Genomic DNA, 16,515 nt, shown 5'->3' on the forward strand with positions numbered 1-16,515 from the left:
ATTCCTTACTGGGTTCTTCTCATATGACTTCAAATCATTAAACTTTGATTTCGAAACAAAAATCAAGATTGATTTCCAAAGGTTTTGATTCTCTGGTCGAGCGGAGGCAATGGTTTAGTTGACAGGTGGTTCGATTGAAAAATGTTTTTGAATTTAGGGAAAAAACCCAGCAGGAGATGTGGATTTAGTGTATGTATGTTTGTTTTTCAATTGATTGGGTGAAAGATGCCCTTCCGTTTTCCTGTCGCCACAAATTGGTGTCTCTCCCTCCCTTTGTGATTGGCCCAACCATCGCCGAAGGTCCCGTCAATTTCTTCCGTTCGCATCTTCTCCATTCCTGTCAAGTGGGAAGGGGTTGTTGCCCTCTTGAATGTCGGAAAACCCCATCTCTGCTGGAGATTTTCTCGATTAAAGTTGAAGAAGAAAAAGGAAGGCAACAACAACAAATATCGGTGGTTGTTTAGCTAGCTTGTCATCGAGAAAGAAGAAAGAGTTGATTCGGTGGTGAATCGATATAAAGGAAGGTTGATTGGTTGGGATGTGATGAACGAGAATCTGCATCATAACTTCTTCGAGAAGAGACTCGGGAAGAACGCGTCATCATTTTTTTTCAATCGAGTTCATAAAATTGATCCGAATGCGATTTTGTTCATGAATGAATTTAACACCACTGAATATATGAACGATGAATACGCTCCTCCTGTGAAATACTTGAGAGGGATGAAAATGCCCCTTTTATTAAATACATGTGTGTGTGTGAGTGAGAGAGAGAGAGAGAGAGAGAGAGAGGGACCCTTTAATATTAATTAATTATAATAATTATTTTTTAAATAAGGCAAAAACTTCATAAATGGTCCTTGTGTAGTGAAATGCCAAAAATGCCCCTGACTTAACGGCTAAATGGTAACGGAGTTAGCCGGAAGGACCAAATGTTAAAAGTTTTGAAACCACAGGGACCATCTATGAGGTTTTTTGAACTTAGGGACTAAACTTGATATTTTTGGAAACCACAGGGACCATTTTTGAAGTTTTGTCTTTTAATTATATGGTTTCTAAGTTTGTCGTTTGTTACTTAGAAGGTTTGTGTGGTATCATTTTAGTGTTAATGATTTATATGGGTAATAAGTTTTATTTGGTGTATATATTTAATTAAAAAAAATTGATCATATATGTATAAAAAATATAAACGATTAAACATGTGAAAAAGACATAAGTAACTTATAAGTAAAGTTTAATATTTTTATAAGTCATTAATTTCATAATTTTTTATTTAATTTATAATTTATCATTTAAAAAACATATATGGCCACACCTAATACTTATTCTCCTCCCCATTTCTCATGCATGTTCTACCCCCACTTCTAAGAATCCACAAGGGACACACGTTGACTTCCTAGCTACCACCATCTCATCAGTAACACACATCGGTTACACATCGACTCCATGGAATATATTACTGCAACACCTCCAGTAGGTTCTCTAAGTGAATCTTGATCGGACAATCTAAAGTCATTTTGTATACCAATTTTTTAGGTCTCTTAGAGTTTCTCTAGGAATGCACGTATACCAATTTTCCAAAATTTGATTTGTCTTCCTATAGGTTTAAGGAATCGATTATTAGTTTATTACATTAATCACAAATATAATTCTTGTTGATCGAAATAAAAATGTTGTGGCATCCTCTATTTTTTTAACGATCTTTGTTTGCGGAAAATCCTAGTATATTAAAACAATTTGCAGAAATTGTATTTTATTAAAATATTTTGAATACTATTGTTTCAAAATACAAAAAAAAATGTCATAACTAATACTGTAACATCCCAAAATTTAAGACCAAAAATTTCATTTTTAATTTAATAATTATAAAACCAATTGTCTGAAAACATTCATAGTGTCAACCAAACCAATATATCAATAATCAAAACATGTGATAATAAAACTGTTGGAATAGTGTCTAAGGCTGTAACTATATTTGGCAAGAATTTGACCCGGTTGAGCATGGTCCTTTTGGGTTGCCTTCACCATAGCAACTTGACAGGATGATTTATAATGAGAGAAGAAATATTATTAATATATTATGAGAATAATATAAGGAATAATAATATTGTTATTTGATTAATATAAGTCATAAATTAATTAGGAATTAATTTGGTGACTTAAAGAGGTTAATTGAGTAAAGGGGCATAAACTGTCAAATGTGTGATAGTTGTATTTTGGGCTATGAATCTTTATGGATATGAGGGTGAACGATTTTAGGGTTTGGAGAAACCTAGAAATCGTCCAAGGCCTAGTTTATAGGGATTATTGGATTGCTTAGGGCCTAAGTTATTCAATTAGGGTTTAAGGTGTAACCCTAGTAGCCAATAGTATATATAGACCCTTTGGGTGGAGGAAATCGGCACTCTTGCATCTCAAGAAACCCTAGAGCCGATTTTCTCATCCTCCTCTCTCTCTATTATCATCCTCTTGCTAGTTGATGTTTGTAAGCCATTAGAGGAGTGACAATTATGACTCTAAGCTCCGAAGACAAGAAGATTCAAGCAAGCAACTCAAGGTATTCCTTTAGATCTGATTTCATATGTTATGATTTGAATGTTTACACTAGATCTATCAATATAAGTCTTGGATACATTGCATGTTCAATTAGAGAAACCTAGATCCAAGCATTAGGGTTTGCATGTGCACATAGGAAAGTTCTTATGGCTCAAACCCATCAAAAACATCATCGGAGTATAACTCCCAGAGATCACATGTGCGGAAATCATGGGGTGATGCGTTGCAATCATGTCGGCTCCTTTCCTTTTGAAGAAGAAGTACCTGAAACCAAAACTGAAAACCGTAAGCACAAAACTTAATGAGTTCCCTCACCATACCACATACCAAAACCAATATATCAATAATCAAAACATGTCATAATAAAACATCATTAGAGTATAACTCCCAAAGATCACATATGCGGAAATCATGGGGTGATGCGCTGCAATCATGTCGGCTTCTTTCCTTTCGAAGAAGAAGTACCTGAAACCAAAACTGAAAACTGTAAGCACAAAACTTAGTGAGTTCCCCCATCATACCATATATCATACAATACATATTGTCAGGCATATTCGGGTGCGGGCCTACCCCTTCGGTCTCTTTCAACCGGTAACCGCCTAGCAAATCAGGGTGTTGGCCTCCCCCCTTCGGTCTTTTTCAACCGGTAACTGCCTAGCATATCAGGGTGTTGGCATACTCCTTCGATCTCTTTCAACCGGTTATAGGGACTATTTCACCCCTTACCACTACCACATAGTGTCCTAGTCTATAAACACATAATCACATACTGCCTAGCATATTTGAGTGCTGGCCTACCCCTTCGGTCTTTCAACCGGCTATGGTGAACTCGCAGTTCACGATAATTAATGAACACCTAGTTCAAAAACACCTAATGAAATCTTAGTTCAAATATCCCTGGTGAACCCAATCACCTAAGGAACACAGAGTACGAAAGCTCTTAGTTCAAACAATGATGATAATAATGTATATCTCGATCCTGCAAAACCACTAATATTATTAACGCATATATACCATATTTCTAAAACGATCTATCCCATCCCATCGATCCCCACATACTGACCCTATACAATGATCTTACGAGATCTAACCTAAGGAAATCGATATGAACAACAACTGACAAAGCTGCTTCGGAAATTCCCTAGCAGTAAACGAGGATCAATAAAGACATCAAATGAGGGGAATGGAATAAGTTTCACCACGAACCTTTGTTCGTAAAAGAAAGAACCACATGACATTTTAAGTCAGGGGTAGTTATCTAGATAACAATGCCTAGGCATGGTCCGACTATCATGAGGTATTATACCCCCAGACTCTACCTATCCCAGCATCGAACTTTGCCTAGCAGTGGCCTGAATACATGAGGTATTTCACCCCCAGACGCACCCTATCCAACAATATAACACTAAACATACCTAGCAGTGGTCTATTACCGACACACTTTATTAGGCAGTCTACGAAGTTCCCTTAATTACTTCGTGAAAGAAAACGCTGACATATGAAGCTCGGTCGATCACCTCATAAAAGAAACGCTGACTCCATAGCTCTCTCAAAATAAAAGTATGGGGAAATACTACTAGAGTACTCCCGTACGCTCCCGTAACCGACACACAAAATTGTCAAAAAGACTTTGTACAAGATAGTACTTCTGGCACATTATAGTACTCTGGTATGCGAAAGAATCGTACCCGAGAACATAATAATACCCTGGCACAAGCAGCACCCAAGACACAGAGCTTTGAAAAATACTTCGTACATAAAATGTACTTCAGTACGTAGGACGTACTCCACCGATCATTAATCTCATCCCACACGTACTCTTAATAAGAGACTACCCAAATTCAAATCTTAATTGAACTAAACATCCCATTTAAGTCTTAACCTATCACTAGGCAAACCTACAATGTTTATAATCAATTTTTGATACAATCTTCATTTAGGAAACGCTAACTAGTGTATACTTAACACAAGGTTTTAAGCAATAGTATTATATATACACATCTTAACACATATTGAACCATATCTGATTCGCACGTTGTATATTATCAAATATATCTAACACGTATTTCGAACAATGACAGATACTTCACATACATATGTATATTTCATATTATAATCAATACTCGTATTTTAAATTATGTTCCTAAAAGGTACTATACACATGATACCTTATCGAATGAATACGTAGTTCTAAAATACATAATCCGTACTCCCGGATCTTAAATTTGCCTCATTACCTAATCCATATTCCCGGACCTAAAACTAACCTCTTGATCTTATCCATACTCTCAGATCTAAAACTAACCTCCTGATCTGACCCATACATCCATGTTCTACCCATGTTCTACCCAACGTATTTGCAGATACAAAATACATATACAGTTTAACTCATTAAAACCTATATAATTTATCCATCCCACAAACATCTCAAATAAAAAACAATATATATACACACATAGCACGTATTTCATAGCAAATACTTAATATTAATGTGTTAGAAGAAAGTGACCACACACTTACCTGATCAGAAGATGATCGGGCAGCACTACGGCTTGTAGAAGTAGTATCCTTCGGTGAAACTGTGATCTCTTCACACACCGGACTTCTCGCGGGCAGAGCTTCGGCTCGGAAACTCTTTTCTTCTCGGGATCTTCAGTGCTTCGGGACTCTCTTCGGGTCTCAAGATTATATCGGGGCTTTGGGGGGTTAAAATTGCACGTAAAACGATGTAATATGGGTGAGAGATGAGAGAATGAGTAACCAAACTCGGCTGGCCCTTCAAATCTATTTATAGGGCAAAATCTGCCCTTGCCACGTCGTGGCATCTTTTTCCACGTCGTGGGCTTGGTCTTCACTGCCTATGTCATCGCAAGTTGCATCTGGGGGACTCCCGGAGGTGTCAAAAGACTTGCCACGTCGTGGTATCTGACAGTTTTGGGGTTTCGTGCCCCGAACTTCATAAATTCATAACTTTTGCATACGAACTCCGTTTTCGACGTTCTTTATATCGATGCGTAGGTGAGATTATGATATACAAATCTCGTTTAGACTCAATTGGCTAATTTTGACTTTATTTTTAATATATTGTAAATATATTACTTATATATTATCTTTAGTAGGCCGGGACAGGAAAACTCCATTCGAAATTTATAACTCTTTCATCTGAACTCCGTTTTCGTCTGTCTTTTTATCGTTGGACTACTATCGAAGACATCTTCAACTCTCGTTTAGATCACTAAGGATAGATATCTATCTACCTTAAATTCACTATTTACGTCGCGCTGGGTCGTGCCGGTTCTGTTGCGAAACTTCGACAGGTCATAACTTCTTCGTTATAACTCGGATTTTGGCGTTCTTTATATGCACAAAAACCTTGTGACATATACTAAAACTTGGTTAAGATTAATCCTTATAAATAATCTTCCATCAAAAAGTCATCTTTGATGCTTATTGTTTCTAAATTGACTAGCCCGGATCTACGGGCGTTACAATCTGATCCCACATCGGCTGGGAAGGAGAACTAATCATTCCTTATAAGGGGTATGGATATCTTCCCTATCACAACGCGTTTAAAGCCGTGAGGGCAGCAGATCCCATAAGAACTCTGCAGTTAAGCATGCTCGGGCGGGAGTAGTACCAGGATGGGTGACCCCCTGGGAAGTCCTCGTGCCGAGTGGCCGAAAGCGGACAATATTGTGATACATGCCGGAGGGGGATGTTACAAATGGTATCAGAGCCAGGGCACGGGTCGATGTGTTCGACAGGGACATCGAACCCTATAATGGGGGGTGAAAGTGGGTTAGATCTGATCCCACATCGGCTGCGAAGGAGAACCAAGCATTCCTTATAAGGGGTATGGATACCTTCCCTATCACAAAGCGTTTTAAAGCCGTGAGGGCAGCAGATCCCATAAGAACTCTGCAGCTAAGCGTGCTCGGGCGAGAGTAGTACCAAGATGGGTGACCCCCTGGGAAGTCCTCATGCCGAGTGGCCCAAAGCAGACAAAATACTATGATACGTGCCAGAGGGGGATGTTACAAATTGTGATAAGGTCTCTTAATCATTACGATGATCATATATCATGATACTAAAGTACTCTCCCATCTTTTCAGATTTGAGAAACTTTTATCCTTCTGCCTAATTTGATTCTTCTTATTCGCTCTGTCATACATTGGATCTTTTCCAATGTTTCAGGACTATACTTAAGCTTGTAAGTATAACCATATTTACTAAACCTTAGTAAATTATGACGAATAGTCTTATCGATCTTTTGTGGTGGACTTTGACCAGTGCACAAGAATGTGTACCTGATCCCTTAGTCCTTTACTTGACTCACACATCCATTTGAAGAAGTAATTAGTCTTAATTTTCCAAGAGTAAATTACACGAATGGTCCCTATGGTTTGGGGTAATTTGCGCGTTTAGTCCCTAACTTAATTTTTTAACTCGGAAGGTCCCTATTATTTGCTTTTGTTACGTGTTTGGTCCATATTATTTGTTTTTGTTACACGCTTGGTGTTTGTCTTACCTGAAAAGACTATTATTTAAATTGGGAAAAACAGTGGGGTAGGTAAGATAACGTGAGAGGGTGGGGTTAGGGGTGTGTTTATTTAAATAAATTAATAAAACCAAAGGAAAAATAGTCTTTTTAGGTAAGACCGGGACCAAACGCGTAACAAAAACAAACAATAGGGACCTTCCGAGTTAAAAAAATAAGCTAGGGACCAAACGTGTAAATTACCCTAAACCATAAGGACCATTCGTGTAATTTACTCATTTTCCAATGCTTGAAAGTTCTCATTCATCATACTATACAACTTACATGATTCCAAGTTTCGATCCAATTTAAACTTGAGTGATGAGAAACTTTCCTTATTTGGTAAATTTAGACACTACCACAAATGAAAGAATCAAAACCAATTTCATATATTACTAGCAATGGAATCATATAAGTAACAATTTTCCACAAATGCCATTGCAAGGATACTTAAAATAAATAAAATCAAAAATTTCATTTTATTTAAAAAAATTTGCGGAAAAACTCATCCTTACAATCCATATGAAAACCTTGTTGTTATCTATTCCTAAGCAATGTGTCATAACTCCTAAGTAACAACTTAAAATTCTGATGCGATCGAAATCCATCTTCGCGATCAGAATCGGCATATACTTCCTTTAAGCTTTTTCTCTTTTCTTTGATTCTTATAACATTACCATGTGACTTAGTCACATTATGTAATAAGAATCTCCAAATAGGAGCTTAACAGAGTTAGACAATGGACTTTACCTGAAGTAGAGTCAAACTTATTGACTTTAACATCCTTAGGTAAATTTGGCAGTTTCGCAATCAATGCCCCTTCCTTTGGCAATTTAACATATGGACCCTTTGGTAATGGTACATGGGACTATCACAGACTTAGCTTTTCTCTTTACCATTTGAGATGAGGTATAACTTCCTCTCCCTTAATTATAGCAAAACAACTCTTTCCCAATTGAAACTTTTGTTTTTCTATAATTAACATTGCTAACTTGCAACCTTTATCATAATTATCATGCTCCCACTAACAAGATGATTATTAGCATAACACTTATGCTCCCACTAGCTTTGACATGTAGTCAGAAATCAGCTGGACTTCTAGAAATCAATACTTCATTGACTTTCTTACCAAAGTTCATATTTCTGATACTAGATTGTTTTGATAAGACTTTATCAAAATCATACACCTTCCCTTAGATAGCACACTTGTGTGTCTAACCAATTATGAAGAGGGATTCCGTAATCATAATGGTTAGACCTTTTTTCCACTTCTCACAAGTCCAGGTTAGTGTGTCGGTAAACCACACACGCTCCACTAACGACTTTGAGAATGCAAATATCACAATTGCTATCTAGCTAAAATCTACTTAGTGAAAGTGTTTCCTCACCATCATTTTCATGAATCGGAGAGAAACCTTATGAAACTTAGATTTTTATGGTGTATGAGTTCCTACCCATATGAATTTGTCAAAACCATAATCACAAGACAGGATAATGACAAATCCAAACTCATAAGGATTGAACTCAATCTTAATTTCTTGCCACCTGGCAGCTGAAGGGCCTGCCATTGCTTCCAAGTTGTTGTGCAACTAATTGAGAACTCTAAGAACTCATATGCAAAGCCAACTTTAACTGGAATGGGCACATAATATGTCAACACGATAGGTGATAAACCTCAAGTCGTGTGCTAGTGAAGAACTTCAGGTTTTATTCTTGATTAGTTATTGAGACTTTCAAGACCTTTAAGACTCCCACTGTCCTCTTGACATATAAGACTTTCTTGTCAGTTATTCAAGAGATTGTGTGGATTCTAATCAAGACAAACACTTCACAAAATTGGCCTAAGTTGGTCTTTGTTTTATCCAAAACATCAAAAGTTACCAATTTCAAATGTACAAGAGTAGAAAACTTTTACTCTTACATTTGACAAGTGTTTTAAACCTTCTTTAAGACATGTCACTCAAGTTACAATCTTGGAGTATGACTCTAAGACTTGTATTGGAACGAAGTATGACTCATCTTCTTGATTTAACCATTTCAACAATTCAAGATCCCTCTTCTTAGTCATAAGAGTGCACTAAGATTTCCATAAAGAATTAATTGTGCTATGGTTTCTTAAGAAACTTTTATCCTTCTACCTAATTTGATTCTTCTTATTCGCTCTGCCATACATTGGAACCTTTTCCAATGTCTCAGAGTTACACTTAAGCTTGTAAGTATAATCATATTTACTAAGCTTTAGTAAACTATGACGAATAGTCTTATCAATCATTTGTGGTGGACTTAATCAGTGCACAAGAATGTGTACTCGATCCCTTAGTCCTTTACTTGAATCACACATCCATGTGACCGAGTAATTAGTCTTAATTTTCCAATACTTGAAAGTTCTCATTCATCATGCTATACAACTTGCATGATTCCAAGTTCCGGTCCAATTGAAACTTGGGTGATGAGAATCTTTCCTTATTTGGTAAATTTAGACATTACCACAAATGAAAGAATCAATTTCATATTTCCACTCTTGCTATTAATGGAATTATATAAGCAACAATTTTTCCTCAAATGCCATTGTAAGGATATTTTAAAAATAAATAAAATCAAAAAATTTCCTTTTATTTTAAAATTTTGCGGAAAAACTTATCCTTACAATCCATATGAAAACTTGTTGTTGTCTATTCCTAAGCAATATCTCATAACTCCTAAGAAGCAGCTCAAGAATCCGATCTTCAAACTACACGATAGAAATCCATCTACGCGATCAGATTCAGCATATTTTTTCTTTAAGTTTCTTTACTTTTCTTTGATTCTTAAAACATCACCATGTGACCCAGTCACATCATGTATCAAGAATCTCAGAATAGAAACTTAGCAGAGTTAGATAGTGGACTTTACCTGAAGTAGAGTCAAACTTATTGACTTTAACATCCTTAGGTAAATTTGGCAGCTTCGCACCCAATGCCCCTTTCTTTGGCAATATAAACATATGGACACTTTGATAATGGTACACGGGACTATCACAGACTTAGCTTTTCTCTTTACCATTTGGTCAACCGAGTTGACTATGGCCGATCCCTTTCCATTGGGAAGAGAATGCTTTACTAGATATCCAATGTCATCATTGTCAATGTCCATAAATTTTTAGGAAGTTGATCTTATCAAAAATCATTAAGGGTCTTGTCATAGTCTGTTTCATAGGTGTTCCAAAAGAACTCACTATGTGACTTAGAAAGTAGTTGAACCACCAACTTTCTCAAGACTTTGACACCCAACTCTCCCGGCTTGTCAATATATGACTACATCTCCAAGATGTGAACACACCTAGACCTTGCCTTGCCAATAGGGCTTGAGTGACCTTGAACTTGTCAAGAACTTGTGGGTTAGGGAGAATAATTGGAGGAGGTGAAAGAAGTATGATTTCCAAGGGACATCATCTTCATTTAGGAAAGCTTGTTTCAAGAGATTTGGGAAGATCATAAATGTCTAAAGCAGACATCTTTTGGGAGATATTCAAGATAGTTGATCTTAAGTCCTTAATATGACACCCAATATGAAATATTAAGGCTAGGACCCAACAAACTATTTTATAACTTAGAAGAGGTATGCCGTAATCCAAGCTATAAAATATTTGAAGGTAGGTGAATGACGATTCACCAATTTCCACCAAGATAAACAAAATGTATTATTAGGTTTTAATTGGTTTTGAAACTCCTAGATCTTTGAGATTCATTGAATTGTTCAATGGCATGTTTCAATCTCGAGTGTGCCCTTCAGGTTTTGTAACTGGGATGTCGAGGATCACAAAACAAGGTGTGAAGTAACCATGCAAATTACTTGGTACCCTTAAGTGTTTACCCCTCAATCGATGTGCCGGTTAACCACACACGCTCCATCGATACTAAGATAAAAATTAAGTTACCCTTTACCTACCTTGTTAAATACGAGTTAGTGTGCCGGTTAACCACACACGCTCCACTAACCGACTTAAAAAAGTGCAAAGTGTAATTTCATGGATTAGCACCTTATTTATATTTTCCTAAGTAACTAAGATTGGGTATTTATAAAAGGTTTAGTTACTTAGTATTTATCATTAATACTTTTAATGAAGGTAGAATTATAGTCCTGTCAAACCCGTTCGGCTAACGACCCTCCACCAGACAAGCAAGCGGTGGGTGAGAGTGGACACCCACTAAGTTGCCATTTTATAGGCAACAACCTTATACCCACCTTATAGACTGGCTTCGTGAATGAGGCGTACTAGCGGTAAGACTGACTTTACTCTTATACATACATACATATATATATATATATATATATATATATATATATATATATATTATTAACTTATAATATTATAAAGTATAAGGGTTGAATTTTAACATTTAAAATTCTAAGGGCTAACTTGGAATTAAAGTATTCATAAGTGAAAACTTTACAAATTCCAAAACTTGAGGGCAAGTTTTGAAACTATTCAAAACTAATTAATTCCATAACTTATGTGTTTAAAGTAGTTTTAATCCAAAAACTCTTCAAGTTCCATAACTTGAGGACAAGTTATGGAAGACTTTAAATTATTAAAGAATGTAGCTTTTTCTTTATTTTGTAACTTATGGAATTAATTAAGGTTACATATTTTATTACTTAATGAAGTAACTCTTGAACCTCCATAACTTAAGGACAAGACTTTTCATCTTTTGTAACCATTGCCAACTTTTATGAGTTTTATGAAACTTAAATGTGACTTTTCATATAACTTGAAGACAAGTTACAAAAACACATTTTAGAATCACCTCTTAGATTAATTTGGATTGAAAACAACTATTTCACTCAACTTTCTATTAATCTAAGCAACTCATAAGAACAAGATAATTCAAATCAAACTTTTTCATGTAATTAGTCTAAACCTTAAACTAATACAAAACATGAATCTATTGACAATTATATTTGAAATTGGATTAGCATGAACATTACCACATCAAAAACAAGTTTATAAGTTCAAAAACATCTTAGGGTAATGTTCCTAGTCCAATTCCAGCCAAAAAAGTCGAGTTTATGCTGTCTGGGGGTCCAACTCGTCGAGTGCATGAACCAACTCGGCGAGTTGGATCGATTTGATCACTTTTTAGGCATGGACTCGCCGAGTCTCCTGATGGACTCGCCGAGTCTAATGATCAAACAGCAACAACTTCGATTTTTTAAGCAGTTTTGCAAGTATAACAAGAAAACAAGCCTAGGCTCTGATACCACTGATGGGTTTTGAGCATTCTAACACTCATAAGTGTACATGCAACCCTAAATACCTTGGATCTATGTTTTCTCTATTATACATGCAAATAAGAACTTTCCAAGGTATTATCCTAATCTAGCATATAAAACTATCAATATAACAAGATAGAATACATACCTCTTTGATGTAGAAAGTCTTCATGAAGCTTGAGTGCCTAGTGCCCCAAGTGTGACACCTCAAATGGTTCACACAACACCAAATACACTTGGAATAACTTGAGAGAATTCTACACTTCATGAAAATCGGCTAGCCCTCTCTAGTTCATACTAGTCGCCAATTTTGTCAAGAATAAGATCTTTATATAGTGTTACAATTAGGGTAAACCCTAATTGTCATGACTTTCCATTTCCTTGGATCCATGGGTTCAAATACACCATGGAGCATTCATGGACCATCCTATGGGTTTTAGCCCAACTTGATTATCCATGGAGCATTAGCCCACTATACAAGTATGAATGATTTACACAATCAACCCATATATTTAATTAGTCTTCTTTTGATCACTTAATTAATCCTAGATTAATTCTTGATCAATACTAATTAAATAATCTTATTATTCTTATTAGTAATATACTAGAACTTATAATATATTAATAACCATAAGTGTCTTATTTCTCTCATTATAGTCTATCCAAATGCATGATGCCATGCAACCCAAATGGACCATGCCGGGTCGGGTCAAGTCTTACCAATTATAGTTATGGACTTAGACATTAATCCAACAATTGTATGTTCTCTCGGTTCTAGTGTATAGTATGTTCTCTCTGTTCTAGTATATAGTATGTTCTCTTGTATAGTGTAGTGTATGTTCTGTTAGTTTCTCATCATAGTATGGTCCTTCTGTTTCTCATAATAGTAAGTTTGTATTGAATCATGAATGAACTGACTCTTGTATGTTTCATTGTACTAGAAATAGTGAGTAGTAAACCTCTAAAGTATACCTATTATAACTTACTAGTAATGTTGTTTGAATGATTGAGTATGTTTATACACCTTTGCTACCCAAAGGTGCTGAACTGATGTAAGAATTTTTATATCTATACATATATACATACTATATAACTGAGATTCAAACGACACTCGGACAAATAACTGGATACACTAAGTCCACAACCAAACAATGAACAAGAAATAAAGTGAGTTATCAGTCATATGTCCTTTCAACCTTACTTGTATAACTATATCTATATAGACATGATTTTGACAATATATTTAAGTTTAAAAGAGTTTAACATATAAAAGAGTTTTAACCATTTGAATGGTAACAGATGACTTGATGTCAGTTTATAAAATGTTTTGAAGAGTTTGTTTGATAAAACAGTTGAAGTATAAGAAAATTCACTTGTTTGATAGTTATTAATCACATGTGATTGATATAACCACTATAATGTTATCAACTTGTATTCCCCCTCCCACATAAAAGCATTTAAAATCATATAAAAGGTAGATTAAGGGGTATGAACTCACATACAGTGAGTAATACGAATGTAAGATTGGTTGTAGGATGCTAAGTGCTAAGTGAAATCTCGGGCACAAGTGGATCCTAATTGTAACATCCCGGAATTCATGTATATCTCGTTGATCCTTTTCTTTCATTAAGTTGTCAAAATTGGTCCTTGTAATAAAAGTTTGGGCTTTTTAGTACGTTGGGCGTAAGGGAGAGTACGTTGCGCGTACTCTTGAGCGTATTCTAGATGCGGTGATAACCCAGTACGCTAGGCGTACCACGTTCATATTGAAATCCTAATTGTGGGGGTGAGCCCTATATAAGGAACATTATGGCCTCACTTTTAGCCACCATTTCCAGAGAGCAAAACCCTAAGTGTGCCCTAACCCTCGTTCTAGGGCTTGTGTGAGTGTGGTTGGGCTTGAAAGTGTTCTTGTGTGCTTTTGAAGAGAAGGAGAGGCCATTGAAGGAGCTAGAGTTGGAGGACAAGCTTTGGATCTGAACTTTCTGAGACTGGAGCATCATTTGGAGGTAAAAAGCTTGGAGCTTTATCAATCTTTTTTTATTTGTGCATTATGGACCATTTCTAGGGTTTTTGTCCCACAGGTGGAGACTTTATGAGTATAGGAGCTCCATAGACCTTGATTTGTCCATGTTCAGTGTATAAGGTGTTATAGATCCATGAAAATCCAATCTTGGACGTTAGGAGTGAGCCATGCATGAGATATGAGCTCTTTAGTGAAGGAAGTGGTGTATTTTGGATGATGATGACCTTTATAGCCATGCAAAGGCGTAAAGTCTTCGACTTTATAGATTAGGAAAGATCTGTATTTTGAGCCAAGGTCTTAAATGATTAAGACCATAAGTGAGATAATAGTGAAATTGGGACGTACGCTGAGCGTAAATCCCAATACGCGGGGCGTAGGGTTCAAGCGGCCCGATATCAGTGTAGCAGTCGAGTACGCCCAGTGTAGGGATCTGGTACGCGCCGCGTACTCCTTAGGGCTGACTTTTGTTGACTTTTAGGGTTTAGTCAACAAATGGACTTTTGGACCATTGGAGGGGTAGAATGGTCTTTTACCCTTCTGAGAAAGAATAGGAAGGGATTAGTCTAGCCTTTGATATCCTTTACTAAGTCGATATATTTTGTATGTGATTAGGCGGAGGCTAGATCTGTGTTTCGAGTTCGAGATCATTCGAGTTACCCGAGGTGAGTCTTCTCACTATATATTACCTAGGGTGGTAATTATGTGTGGACCGGAAGGTCATACGTGTTTGCTTGAGATTATGTGTTTTGTGATTATGTATGTTATATACTATTCTGACCAGATCGGAGGGCCCAATGATTTACGAGGCCAGAGGGTTCTCAAGCTAGACCGGACCAGAGGGTCCAATGAGCTACGAGACTGGAGGGTCCTACTGAGACACATTGACCAGAGGGTCGTACAGAGTATAGCCTCGAGTGGCGAATTGTTGTACGTGGTATTTTAGGGAACTCACTAAGCATTCGTGCTTACCGTGTTATGTGTTATGTGTTTCAGGTACTTCCGAGGATCGCGGGAAGGCACCGGCGTGATTGTACACATTTGTTCGTGATGATATGGAGGATTATGGGATTTGACTTATGATTGTGATTTTATGTTGACATTGAGACACTTATGATTTTCTTGAAAGAAAAATGGATGAATTTTGTGTATTTTTAAAATGAAAATTTTGGTTGAAAAATTACGTTGTTACACTAATAAGCATATAATGACACATATATGTATATAATTAGTGTTTAGGCAACTAATCATGATATAGAAACACCTTAGGGACTAGGAAGCACTTATATTGAAGTGTTATAATCACAAAGGATTGCATCTAAGGGGTTTACGACCATTGTGTTTACGGCCTAAGGGAGTTTTCGGCCAATGAGTGTACGGTCATGGAGTTTACGACCGTACACTCATTGAAGAGCTTGAAAATGAGGTGTTTTATGGCTCTAACAAGCATTCCCTAAGTGTTCTTGGTCCTAGGTTTGGTCTTGAAGGAGTTTGAAGCCAAAACATGCACCAACACAAGAGTTTACGACCATGAAAGGGTTTACGGCCGTAAGCTCTTGATGATCATGTATTTTGTGATGATCCAAGGCTAGAAATCAAGAGTTTAACATAAGTCTAACTAGGAGATAAAAGAGATACTCACATTTTTGAAGCTTGGGAGGGGTTCACGGTCCAAGAACTAGTGAGTGTTCTTGGTGTTCTTGGTTATAATGTTCAATACTTGAAGATCTACCCAAAAAGATGATTTTCATGGATGAAATCAAAGGGTGATACAAGATCAAGAAGGATAACCACTAATAAAATGGAAAGATTGCTTACATTTTGGAAGATCAAGGTGAAAACTTGATGATAGTTGAGAGCAAATCCGAGTTCTTGAGTTAGAGGTGGAAAAAGTGGTGAAGGAAGAAAGGATATCATATATAAGGGGGTGAGTTCACGACCAAGGAGGTGTTTACGGCCGTAAACTCCTTATGATGGAGTTTTCCGGCTTGTATGCTGCACACCGAACTCAATACGATACTTCCTAACACTTTATACTTGAAGGTACTAGGCTTAGAACACTCAAAAAAACCCTTAACAAGGCTAAAATATAGCAAAACAAGTTTGAATTTGATTGAACTAAACGGCTATACAAAATAGAAATTTCGGG

General features: G+C 36.6%; 1 pseudogene; it reads left to right on the forward strand.

Annotated features, from left to right (window-relative positions):
* Positions 1–6,114: 6,114 nt before the first annotated feature.
* On the forward strand, positions 6,115–6,231 carry LOC111907411 (5S ribosomal RNA; annotated as a pseudogene).
* Positions 6,232–16,515: the final 10,284 nt, after the last annotated feature.

The sequence above is a fragment of the Lactuca sativa genome, chromosome 3, assembly GCF_002870075.4.
Source record: "Lactuca sativa cultivar Salinas chromosome 3, Lsat_Salinas_v11, whole genome shotgun sequence".
NCBI classification, from domain to species: domain Eukaryota; kingdom Viridiplantae; phylum Streptophyta; class Magnoliopsida; order Asterales; family Asteraceae; genus Lactuca; species Lactuca sativa.